We start from the raw sequence: 11,819 nt of genomic DNA, 5'->3' as shown, positions 1-11,819 counted from the left end.
GCTTGAATACTACTTGAATACTGCTTGAATACTGCTTGAATACTGCTTGAATACTACATGAATACTACTTGAGTACTGCTTGAATACTGCTTGAATACTACTTGAATATTACTTGAATACTACTTGAATACTACTTGAATACTACTTGAATACTGCTTGAATACTACTTGAATACTACTTGAATACTACTTGAATACTGCTTGAATACTACTTGAATACTGCTTGAATACTGCTTGAATACTGCTTGAATACTACATGAATACTACTTGAATACTGCTTGAATACTACTTGAATACTGCTTGAATACTACTTGAATACTACTTGAATACTACTTGAATACTGCTTGAATACTACTTGAATACTGCTTGAATACTGCTTGAATACTGCTTGAATACTACATGAATACTACTTGAATACTGCTTGAATACTACTTGAATACTGCTTGAATACTACTTGAATACTACTTGAATACTACTTGAATACTACTTGAATACTACTTGAATATATTCAGGACAACAATGCGTCCACAAGTGAAACAAGTTTATCATAAAAAGTCTACAACTTGAATACTCAAAAGTGTTAATGGAACGACTACTTAGAATGGAGCAAAAAAAAAACAAAAAAAAACAAAAACGACAGAATACGTGCAGCGTTTTATCTTTTGAAACATCCAATCAAAATCTGTAATATCTGACATCGTGTACTTTCTGGGACACTCCACAAACCACTTTCCCCCCGATTCACAGAACAAAGAACCAAACTGCTGCAACATCACGACAACACCGTCCCGCCGCCGCCGCCGTCCCGCTCTGGAGAATTGGGGATTTCAACGAGATCAAACCTGCGGCGCGCGTACAAGACAAACATCTCAAAATGGAGGCGAATGTTCCAACGCGTCGGCTCCGCAATAAGCAATACGACACAGATACGAGAGCATGATGTCATTTTCTGCCTCTTATCACTCGGCGCCACGTTGTCGCTCACGTTGTCGCTCACGTTGTCGCTCACGTTGTCGCTCACGTTGTCGCTCACGTTGTCGCTCACGTTGTCGCTCACGCCCGGGCACGCGGCGTTCTGCTGAGGCGGAGTTTCAACCCTCCGGGCCTCGCCGACCGGGAAAGACTTTCACATACCTCTGAGTCTGCAGTTATTCCTCCGCCGAGTCTCCCGGGGCGTGCGGGATTACTCGTGAGTGGGCCTCGCTTGCCTGGTGGTGGTCTTTTGCTGATTCGTGATGATTCTACCTTAAGAGCAAACACACAAACACACACAGAGTGTACACACACACACACACACACACACACAAACACGCACGCACTCACGCACGCGCGTGCGCACGCACACACACACACACACACACACACACAGAGTACACACAGAGTACACACAGAGTACACACAGAGTACACACGGCGAGAGAAAGAGCGTACACTTGTCTCTTAATAATCTGGGCATCAGCGCTGGGATTTTGTGTAATTAAAAAGCCCGGGAGTCGTCCATAAACGGCACGGACGGAGTAATTGCCTGTTTTGGCCGGACTCGCATCAGTTTTATCCCGTGTTGGTTTCTCCGCGTGCGCGAGGCCGTATTAAGATGTCAATCTGCTTGGCCGACGTTCACTCGACGGGACGTGGTTGTGCTCTGATGGGGAGCGAACGGGAGATTTGAGAACGGAAGAAACGGCGAATGAACGACGCCATTAATATCCTTAATAATAATAATAATAAATATAGCCGCAAGCGGCAATGATCGGCCCTCGCCACGCCGCCGCCACACCGCCGCCACGCCGCAAGAGGAGGGGGCGCTAACGCGCCCCAATTGTCCTTTTATTACGCCTACTGCTGAATCTGTGACGCTGTCACATCTTCTCCCCTTTGTTTTACCATCAAAAAGCTATTTTATTTTGAATTCTTGGCAAAATGTGCGGCTTTGCTGCACAGACACCGTGACTCTTTGAATAAAAATGTGGATAACTTTTGATGGTCCACCCCTGAAGATGAGTCTCACCAAATTTCAGGTTAATATGTCTAACGCCCTAAGAGGAGTTTGTGAAAGTCTAAAGTGTAAACATGTTCTGGCGATTTCCCCATTGGAATAACATGGAAGGTTTCGGTCATCGTTACGGCAACGCCATAACAATTATGACATGGGTCTCATTGACTTTTTTGATGGGGATGCCAAAATTGAGTTGTGTGTCAAATTTCATATAATTTCGCAAAACTAAATATTTAACCTCCATATAAAATCTGTAGGGGGCGCTGTGGCTCCAAATTAATTTATTTCACTTCAACGCCCTGGGAGGAGTTCGTAAAAGTACGACGTTTGGAAAAACTCCGAAGTCATGTTTAGCCATTTTTGAAGCAATATGGCCGACATTTGGTTGGGCGGACGGCGTTGCCGTAATAATATTTTTTACTTCTCTTGTCACCATCTACCTCGGCGCCAAATTTCATGATTCTACGATCAGATTTTTTTTGGGTCATTTCCCATCTCTCAATGCATTTTTGGTACATTTGGGGGCGCTGACGCGCCAATTTTTTTTATTTTAGAAAAGGGAAATAGCCAGAATGTAGAGAGGCACGATTTTTAGAGGTGTGCAAATTTTTGTGACTTTTCGTCAATGTTCACTGGGTGAAAAATAGGGGGGTTGGTCCCGAGAAGAAGAAAGAAAGAAAGAAAGAAAGAATAATATTCCGATGCGAAAACAATGTTTCCCATTTTTCAAATATCATAAACTATACATTTTCGGAAAGCGCTCGCGCTTTCCTACCTCATGGTGTGGGTCCCTGGTCACTGACGGGTACTTTCGATAATTTTGAGTGGGCTCCGCCCACTTTGTGTTTTTGGCCCTCTATACAGTAATAATGTTCAATTTTTGCATTACATGCTTATATGCACGGAACATGCAAGAGATGGGGAACGTATTCGTGAGCTACTTAGCGCAAATGAGTGCTTTATATGGGGATGACGACCGCTTCGCGGTCGTCATCCCAATGTAAAGTGCTCGTTTAGTGCGAACTTTTGCACGGGCTTCGCCCGTTTACAACGGTAATGTTCCATTTTCCTACAACTAATTAGTATGCACGGGGCGTGCATGAGTGGAGGAGTGCGTTAGTGAGTGTTTGGAAGTGGGCGAGCGCTTCGCGCTCGATTTCGTGCGCACTACGTGCGCACTTTCGCAGCCGTGCTTCGCACGGCCTTACGAGATTAATAGGCCTCTCGCCAGCTTGTGGCGCTCGGGCCTAATAATATTCCGATGCGAAAACAATGTTTCCCATTTTCCAAATATCATAAACTATACATTTTCGGAAAGCGCTCGCGCTTTCCTACCCCATGGTGTGGGTCCCTGGTCACTGACGGGTACTTTCGTTAATTTTGAGTGGGCTCCGCCCACTTTGTGTTTTTGGCCCTCTATACAGTAATAATGTTCATTTTTTGCATTACATGCTTATATGCACGGAACATGCAAGAGATGGGGAACGTATTCGTGAGGTACTTAGCGCAAATGAGTGCTTTATATGGGGATGACGACCGCTTTCGCGGTCGTCATCTCAATGTAAAGTGCTCGTTTAGTGCGCACTTTTGCACGGGCTTCGCCCGTTTACAACGGTAATGTTCCATTTTCCTAATACTAATTAGTATGCACGGGGCGTGCATGAGTGAAGGAGTGCGTTAGTGAGTGTTTGGAAGTGGGCGAGCGCTTCGCGCTCGATTTCGTGCGCACTACGTGCGCACTTTCGCAGCCGTGCTTCGCACGGCCTTACGAGATTAATAGGCCTCTCGCCAGCTTGTGGCGCTCGGGCCTAATAACAAATAATATCACATATAAGTCGCTCCGGAGTATAAGTAAACATTTTTATATACTTATACTCCGGAGCGACTTATATGCGATATATTATTTTCACACTTGCAACCGCATTTCATACTCCAGTGTGACTTATATATGTATTTGTCTTCTCTATTATGCAGTTTTTGGCTGGTGCACTTATAGTCCAGAAAATACTGTATTTGTGACTACACACTTTACTTTTACAAATCAGCATCTTAACCACATACATTTCAGCTGCCCACACCGGTAGTGAATATTATTGTCCTGCAGAAGGTTGTGATGTCATCTATGACCCAACAATAGTTTTTTTTTTTGAGTAAATAAAGAGTAACTGGACGTGTCAATGTTTCCAGGGAAATCTGGTTTTTACTTTTTCAAATCAGTGATGTGTACGTTTCAGTTATGCATAATTACTGATAATGTAAAACTCAACCCTGTTCACAGACTATACAGTATGTTCTTTGTCATTTTCACACACATTCCGGCCGTTGAGTAGCGGCTGCCGTGCGCTCTAGGACTAATATAATGACTCTCTAACATCTTTAAAACCTTCTGGTATTTTATATATTTGATTAGCAGACGATGTTTGTGTCTTTCTCTAATCTCCGGCCGTTACTGCGCATGAAGTGATTGTTCCCCTTTTTGGAAAACAAAATGTCAGATCCATTTGAACATGTTTAAATGGCTAAATTGAAGCGATCGTGTTGAACTGAGCTTCATTTGTCGTGTTCTTCTTTCGTAGTAATCTCTGCAGACTTGAGAGATCGCGTTAGTTTGTTGGCGTCTTTGCACCATCTGCTGGCAACTCACGGAAGAGCAGAAAAGTGGTTTAGCAGTCATAATAAAAATCATTAAAAAAATGTGCGGGCATTTGAAAGCACAAAATGGGTCTTGGTATTGCAAAAAAATAAATAAAAAATAAATAAAAAAATTACAATAAATAAAATACATAAGATTAATACAATAAAATAAATAAAATACAATAAAATAAATCAACAAACTTAATAAATAAAATAAATAAACAAAATAAATAAAACAAAAAAATAAATAAAACAAAAAAATAAATAAAATAAATAAAATAAATAAAATAAATAAAATAAATAAAATAAATAAAATAAATAAAATAAATAAAATACAAATAAAATAACATAAATAACATAAATAACATATAATAACATATAATAGAACAAGATACATAAAGTAAAATAAATAAAAGTGTATGAAACAAAGATTGCTAATAATTCTACAGTTAGATACATCTCCAGGACACATCTCTGGAAACGTCACCTCAGTAACAACTAAGCCGCTGCACATATTGAACACAACACAATTGTCGGTCGGCGTTGAATCCGTCAGTGTTCGCCGTGAAGGCTGCGGCGTCTGCGACTCTGACCGCAGTTAGTCTCTTCGGGTTTTCTTCTTTTCCTCAGCCATTTGCCTTTCAGCGTTCATTTAATTCCTCTGATCTGCTCTGTCATTTCCGTGAGCCTTTCTGGAAATAAATCGATGCTCGCGAGCTCTGGCCGGGGCTAATGCGTGTGCCGGGGAGGTCAGCCGTGGGTAGATTAACCTGTTGGCAGCAAACAGTCGCCGCCGGACACCTCTTAGCCTGACCCTCGACTCCAGTCATTTTGTATGTGACCGTGCCAGAAACTGTACAACACGACGGGGGGAATTATGGAATGTGGGACACAATAGGGGATCGAATGAGTAGAGTATGTGTTATGTTTTCTTAGAGCCGTGTCGTACAGCATTTGGGAATTCAGGCTTTTTATTTCCTGTAGTATGAATTCAAATAATGTGTTGTCACAATTTCAATTCAGTTTCTCAGTTTATTTTTGGAACATAAATAACATAAATAACAGCAACAGTTTCCCTCACAGGGCTTTTCATCGTAAAAAATGAAGAAGCAGATTAAACAACGTTCATAAAGCAAATGAGTAACTGTCGCAGAGCATCGCCTGTCCATAGACACAAAGAAAAAAGCAAAGAAACAGTGGGAATTTTAATTTTGCAGAGGACATTAGAGCTGGCTCTGCTCGTGCACTGGAGAGTAAAGCAGTTTGTATGAAGCTTAAACAATGTCAACTAAGCAACACTTTGGAAGGAGACATAACATTTAAAGCTCCAGTTTTCACAAACATTGCTAGTATTCACATGCACCCACTTGAAGGCACGTGCATGGCTTTAGAACAGCTTGTTACAGAGATCAAAGTGAATCGTAGCGATGCTTGCGGCTCTGTTTTTACCTGTAAAATCCAGAATATCTCTCAGTATTTTCTACATAGCTTGACGGGCATGATTGACAGGTGGTGTAGTCAATCAGGGACATGGCAAGACATCGTTCTTATTACAGTGAGCGACCATCAAGCTCATATATTTCACACAAATCACTGAAAAAAGCGAATCTGATGCACGATTCTCTTTGAGCCGCGACGGAGAGAGCGATGTCCAGACTCACTCATCGTAAAGTATTGGCCAAGTGTGTATTCTGGATCCCAGGCAAAATACTTAGATGCAGACAGCACGCAGCGGGTTGATTTTGTCACCAAGTGCTCCTTTTACACTACACTCTATGAGGAAAACATTTGCATTCACTCACTCATCGAGCACCCCATCGTTACGTTTCGCTCCAACAGTCGAATAATTTGATCCGTACACAGGCAGTCCATCCTTACATACGTGTGCAGCCGGGCGTACAGTATCATACGCCGCTTGTTCATTCCGCGCACTTGTTCACTCTGCTCATCCATGTGCGCGCGGCGTACTTACTGTCACCTTCCACCCTGCTGCACCCGGAGCTCAGTCCAAAGCTTCGTCTGCACCGGACCATAAATCAACGCGACTTGCCTGTCTCAACACGGGCCGGCGTCTGGGTGAGGGAGGGGCTTGTTCCTCGTCCCGCTCCCTCCCGACGACGGCGGCGGCTACTACCAAGGCCTCCGCTGACCATGAATCACATCAGGATGATAATGAACCGTTTAATGTCCTTCGTGTTGATTTATCAGAGGTGCTCGAGTGGCCAATTTAAAAATATAACGTCCATAAGTCATCCCGGCGAACGCGATGGTTTACCGGCTGGCTGCGCCGTCTTCGTGGGAGGCTGTACGCGCTCGGACGATTGATGAGGAGCGGTTACTGCGTCGAACGGCGAGCGCTACGTCTGGAAGAGAAAGGGACGGGCTTGAGGATGCATGCTCGGGGGGGATCTCAGAGTGATTAAGCGTGACCAAAAGTCTCATGTATGTTGGTGTTGATTGGCCGTTGCAGAGAGACATGGCGTTTTTCTTTAGAAAATAAGAAGAAGAAATTTTGAATGTATAAACAGGAAATCTCATAGCTACATAATGATGTCATAATGATCAGAAGAAAAGTATACATGTATCATCATCATCATCATCATCATCATCATCATCATCATCATCATCATCCATCATCATCCATCATCATCCATCATCATCCATCATCATCCATCATCATCCATCATCATCCATCATCATCATCATCATCCATCATCATCCATCATCATCCATCATCATCCATCATCATCCATCATCATCCATCATCATCCATCATCATCCATCATCATCCATCATCATCATCATCATCCATCATCATCCATCATCATCCATCATCATCCATCATCATCCATCATCATCCATCATCATCCATCATCATCCATCATCATCATCATCATCCATCATCATCCATCATCATCCATCATCATCCATCATCATCCATCATCATCCATCATCATCAATAACATCAGTAGCAAAACTAAAAATCGATCCAGGTAATACAAATATGAATATATGTGTAGATACATACATGTACATATTAATACACATAAGAGTTAATTTCCTACATCATTGACACAGAAACAGCAGTAAGTACGGTTGGACCTTTCTTTGTAATGTTCATAAGATAATGTGGTCCATGGTTTGCTTTAGTTTCATTTGTACAGCAGAGAATTGCACAGTTTGTGAAGCTAAAACACAAAACCTTTAAAGCTGCATCTTTTTCAAACTGCAAATCTAAGGCAAGTTTATTTGTCGAGGACATTTTATATAAAAGGAAATTCAAAGTTCTTCACAACAGGAAAAACATGCATTCAAATGACAAAGAAATTACAGAAAAAAAGAGACATAAAAGAGAAAAGTATAAAGAAAATCCTTTCAGTCAAACACAGCTAAAAAAAACTGTTTTTAGCTCAGATTTGAACATTGTCAGAGTCTCACATCTTCAGGAAGAATGTTCCAGATTTTAGCTGCATAAAACTGAAACGCAGATTCCCCATGTTTAGTCCTGACTCTGGCACCAGCAGGAGGCCGGTTCATGTTTAGTCCTGACTCTGGCACCAGCAGGAGGCCGGTCCATGTTTAGTCCTGACTCTGGCACCAGCAGGAGGCCGGTTCATGTTTAGTCCTGACTCTGGCACCAGCAGGAGGCCGGTCCATGTTTAGTCCTGACTCTGGCACCAGCAGGAGGCCGGTCCATGTTTAGTCCTGACTCTGGCACCAGCAGGAGGCCGGTTCATGTTTAGTCCTGACTCTGGCACCAGCAGGAGGCCGGTCCATGTTTAGTCCTGACTCTGGCACCAGCAGGAGGCCGGTCCATGTTTAGTCCTGACTCTGGCACCAGCAGGAGGCCGGTCCATGTTTAGTCCTGACTCTGGCACCAGCAGGAGGCCGGTCCATGTTTAGTCCTGACTCTGGCACCAGCAGGAGGCCGGTCCATGTTTAGTCCTGACTCTGGCACCAGCAGGAGGCCGGTCCATGTTTAGTCCTGACTCTGGCACCAGCAGGAGGCCGGTCCATGTTTAGTTCTGACTCTGGCACCAGCAGGAGGCCGGTTCATGTTTAGTCCTGACTCTGGCACCAGCAGGAGGCTGGTCCATGTTTAGTCCTGACTCTGGCACCAGCAGGAGGCCGGTTCATGTTTAGTCCTGACTCTGGCACCAGCAGGAGGCCGGTCCATGTTTAGTCCTGACTCTGGCACCAGCAGGAGGCCGGTCCATGTTTAGTCCTGACTCTGGCACCAGCAGGAGGCCGGTCCATGTTTAGTTCTGACTCTGGCACCAGCAGGAGGCCGGCCCATGTTTAGTCCTGACTCTGGCACCAGCAGGAGGCCGGCCCATGTTTAGTCCTGACTCTGGCACCAGCAGGAGGCCGGTCCATGTTTAGTTCTGACTCTGGCACCAGCAGGAGGCCGGCCCATGTTTAGTCCTGACTCTGGCACCAGCAGGAGGCCGGCCCATGTTTAGTCCTGACCCTGGCACCAGCAGGAGGCCGGCCCATGTTTAGTCCTGACTCTGGCACCAGCAGGAGGCCGGCCCATGTTTAGTCCTGACTCTGGCACCAGCAGGAGGCCGGCCCATGTTTAGTCCTGACTCTGGCACCAGCAGGAGGCAGTTACAGTAGTCTAATCTACTGTAGACAAACGAATGGATAAGTCTCTCCAAATCTGGTTTAAACACAATATTTTTGATTTTGTCAATGTTTTTAGATGGTAAAAAGCTGCAGATGTTATTGATGTGACGCGGCTGGTAAAGTTCAAGTCCGAGTCCATTATTAAAATCCACCAAACTAGTTCCCAGTTTTCACACACCCTTGTGGAAGTGAAGCAGGGAGAACAACCAATCACCAGCTGAATAATCTCTTAGTATGTTTTATACAGATCCATGTTAGTCTGGTCACCGGTGTTTACCTTTCCCAGTTCAGATGGGCGTGATTGACAGGTGGATTAGCCAATCACGGACAGGCTCGGTCGACAATACTAATATGAATACTTAAGTGGCACAGAAATAAGTGAGAGATGTTTGATTTTAAAAAGGTGACCAATGAGCTGCTTTGTTTCATATGCATCACAGAGAAGAACAAGTCTGATTCTGAGCACGATTCTCTTTGAGTTTGACTCAAGGTCGCGGCGGAGCGACTGGCGACTCCACTCACTCTTCACAAAGTATCATAGACGTGTGTGTTCTGATCCCAGGTAACATCTTCAGGTTTAAACTCTGTGTAAAAGAAGTATTATGCATTTGATAAAACACATTCAACATGATTTAAAGACTGGGATGATTAGAGGGAGAGACATTTTCTGACTTCAAGTGTATTTCTCTCTTAGATATGAATAACTCTTGTGTTACACCAGCCCGCGATGTCTGCAGCATTTTAACAGACTTTAAGGCTGGAGAGCTAATTAACCCCAGCGCTCATATTTTATGTTTTATTGAAAATATCAGACGATCCACTGCATTTGACTAATGACATAGATTATTCTCATCTCTACAGTCTTTTAATGGAGCTGACAAGAAGGAACATTCAGTTGAAGTAAAGTGTGTTTGACTATTATTTCCTGCTTCTTCTATTACCAGTATTTTCAGTGATGTTAGTCCGACCCCTTGAGATGTTTGGGACCTCGGGAACCTCACAATGAATTATTTGAACATAGCATGTCAAGGCCACACCCGCATGAGAAGGCTGAGCAGGGTCGGGTGGATGTGAGACCTGCTGCCGTAGTGGGACAGCAGTGATGTTTGGCCCGTAGGGTTGATTGGACTGGACAGTTGAGCGTGGAACGGGGATGAGAGAGAAGTAGTGAATTGTCAGAGTCGGGATTTAAACTCACAGCGCTGCGGCTGGCGGCACGTGGAGCCTGGCATATGTTCTGCCCCCTTTACCCACCGGGTGGCGCAGGACGGCAGTGATTCTGATGCAAACTGCCACTGCGTCTTCAGGCCAGTAATTCCTCACTGCGTCTACCTGCAGAGTCACAAAACTGACTCCATTTGTATTTCTATCCCCCACAACAGTCAGACCTGTCCTGCCCCCGAGTTCATCATGCAGAGCTTTATCAGAATGACCCGCCGCCCGTAAAACCGCCACAAGTCAGCCCCGACCAAACGGAGAAAAAGACAAAATAAGTTTTTTTTTTTTTTTCAAATTATGTGATTTTAGTTTTTTTGCAGAATGTGCAAGTTGAAGACTTTGTACGTACGACATAATATGATGATGCCCAAGTAAACGTTTATTAAAAGCTCATTAAGGTCATGTTGGAGCTGAGAATCTGCTTATTCATTTGTTTGCATGTTTTTTTTTGTTATAACTGAACAAACGTAACACGAGCACGTTTTTAATTAGGTTTTAATGTTTTAACGCTTACAATAAGGATCAAGCTCAAGCGCAACATGCAGGCGCAACAAGTGTCTTTGGGCGGATATAAATTGCAAATCTTAACACTCTATTTACTGTAAGCTGACACACTGCTGCGCTTTTGTGTGAGCAGAGTGATGAAACCTCAGGGCACACTAGGACCCTTCAAAATTACATGCGCATGTTGTTATTTCCGTAATGGTACGTTGTCCTCGGCGAGCTACGTTTGTCAAATTTAATTAAATTTAAATTGTACTTGGCGTCTTATCCGATTTCCCTGTCCCGCATGTGAACGCGCTCAACGTTGCGCATCGGCCATTTTTGTATGAATGCGCTTTGTACGTGAGTGAACCAGTAAGACTTACGGTATGTCTTACTTACTTACTTTTATGTTCATTCCAAGGCGGATTCAGAGTGCATCCAGTTCATTAAAGGTTAAAACGTTCCAGCAAAAAGCCAACATAAGCGGAGGCAATGTACTTTTTATTCTTGTCTGATTGTAGGAGTTATGATGAGCTAAAGAAATGCACGTATACGATGTTTTAACGCGGGTGTAAAGTGGCGGGAAGTGAGGAAAAATCTGAGAGTAGTTTATCAACGCGTCTGAAAGGTTTACGCAACCAAGTAGGCAAATTGCACCGACACAATTCAGCTTTAAATCACCTGTAAATACTGACTTATTCCAGAAAAGAGACATTTGACAACTCAGAAAAAGACTTAAACCTTGTTCTGATGCCAATATTGGTGTGTATTCCATTGTCCTGTTTATAGGCGACATCCCATGAAAACCATCTTTATACATCAGCAACTTTTTTACATTTCGTCTCTTTGTACTTCACG

Source organism: Eucyclogobius newberryi, unplaced genomic scaffold, assembly GCF_026437365.1.
Source record: "Eucyclogobius newberryi isolate DKJ021-1_F unplaced genomic scaffold, fEucNew1.0.hap1 SCAF_5, whole genome shotgun sequence".
NCBI lineage: Eukaryota > Metazoa > Chordata > Actinopteri > Gobiiformes > Gobiidae > Eucyclogobius > Eucyclogobius newberryi.
The sequence above is the reverse complement of the archived record's forward strand: the minus strand, read 5'-3'. Positions refer to the sequence as shown.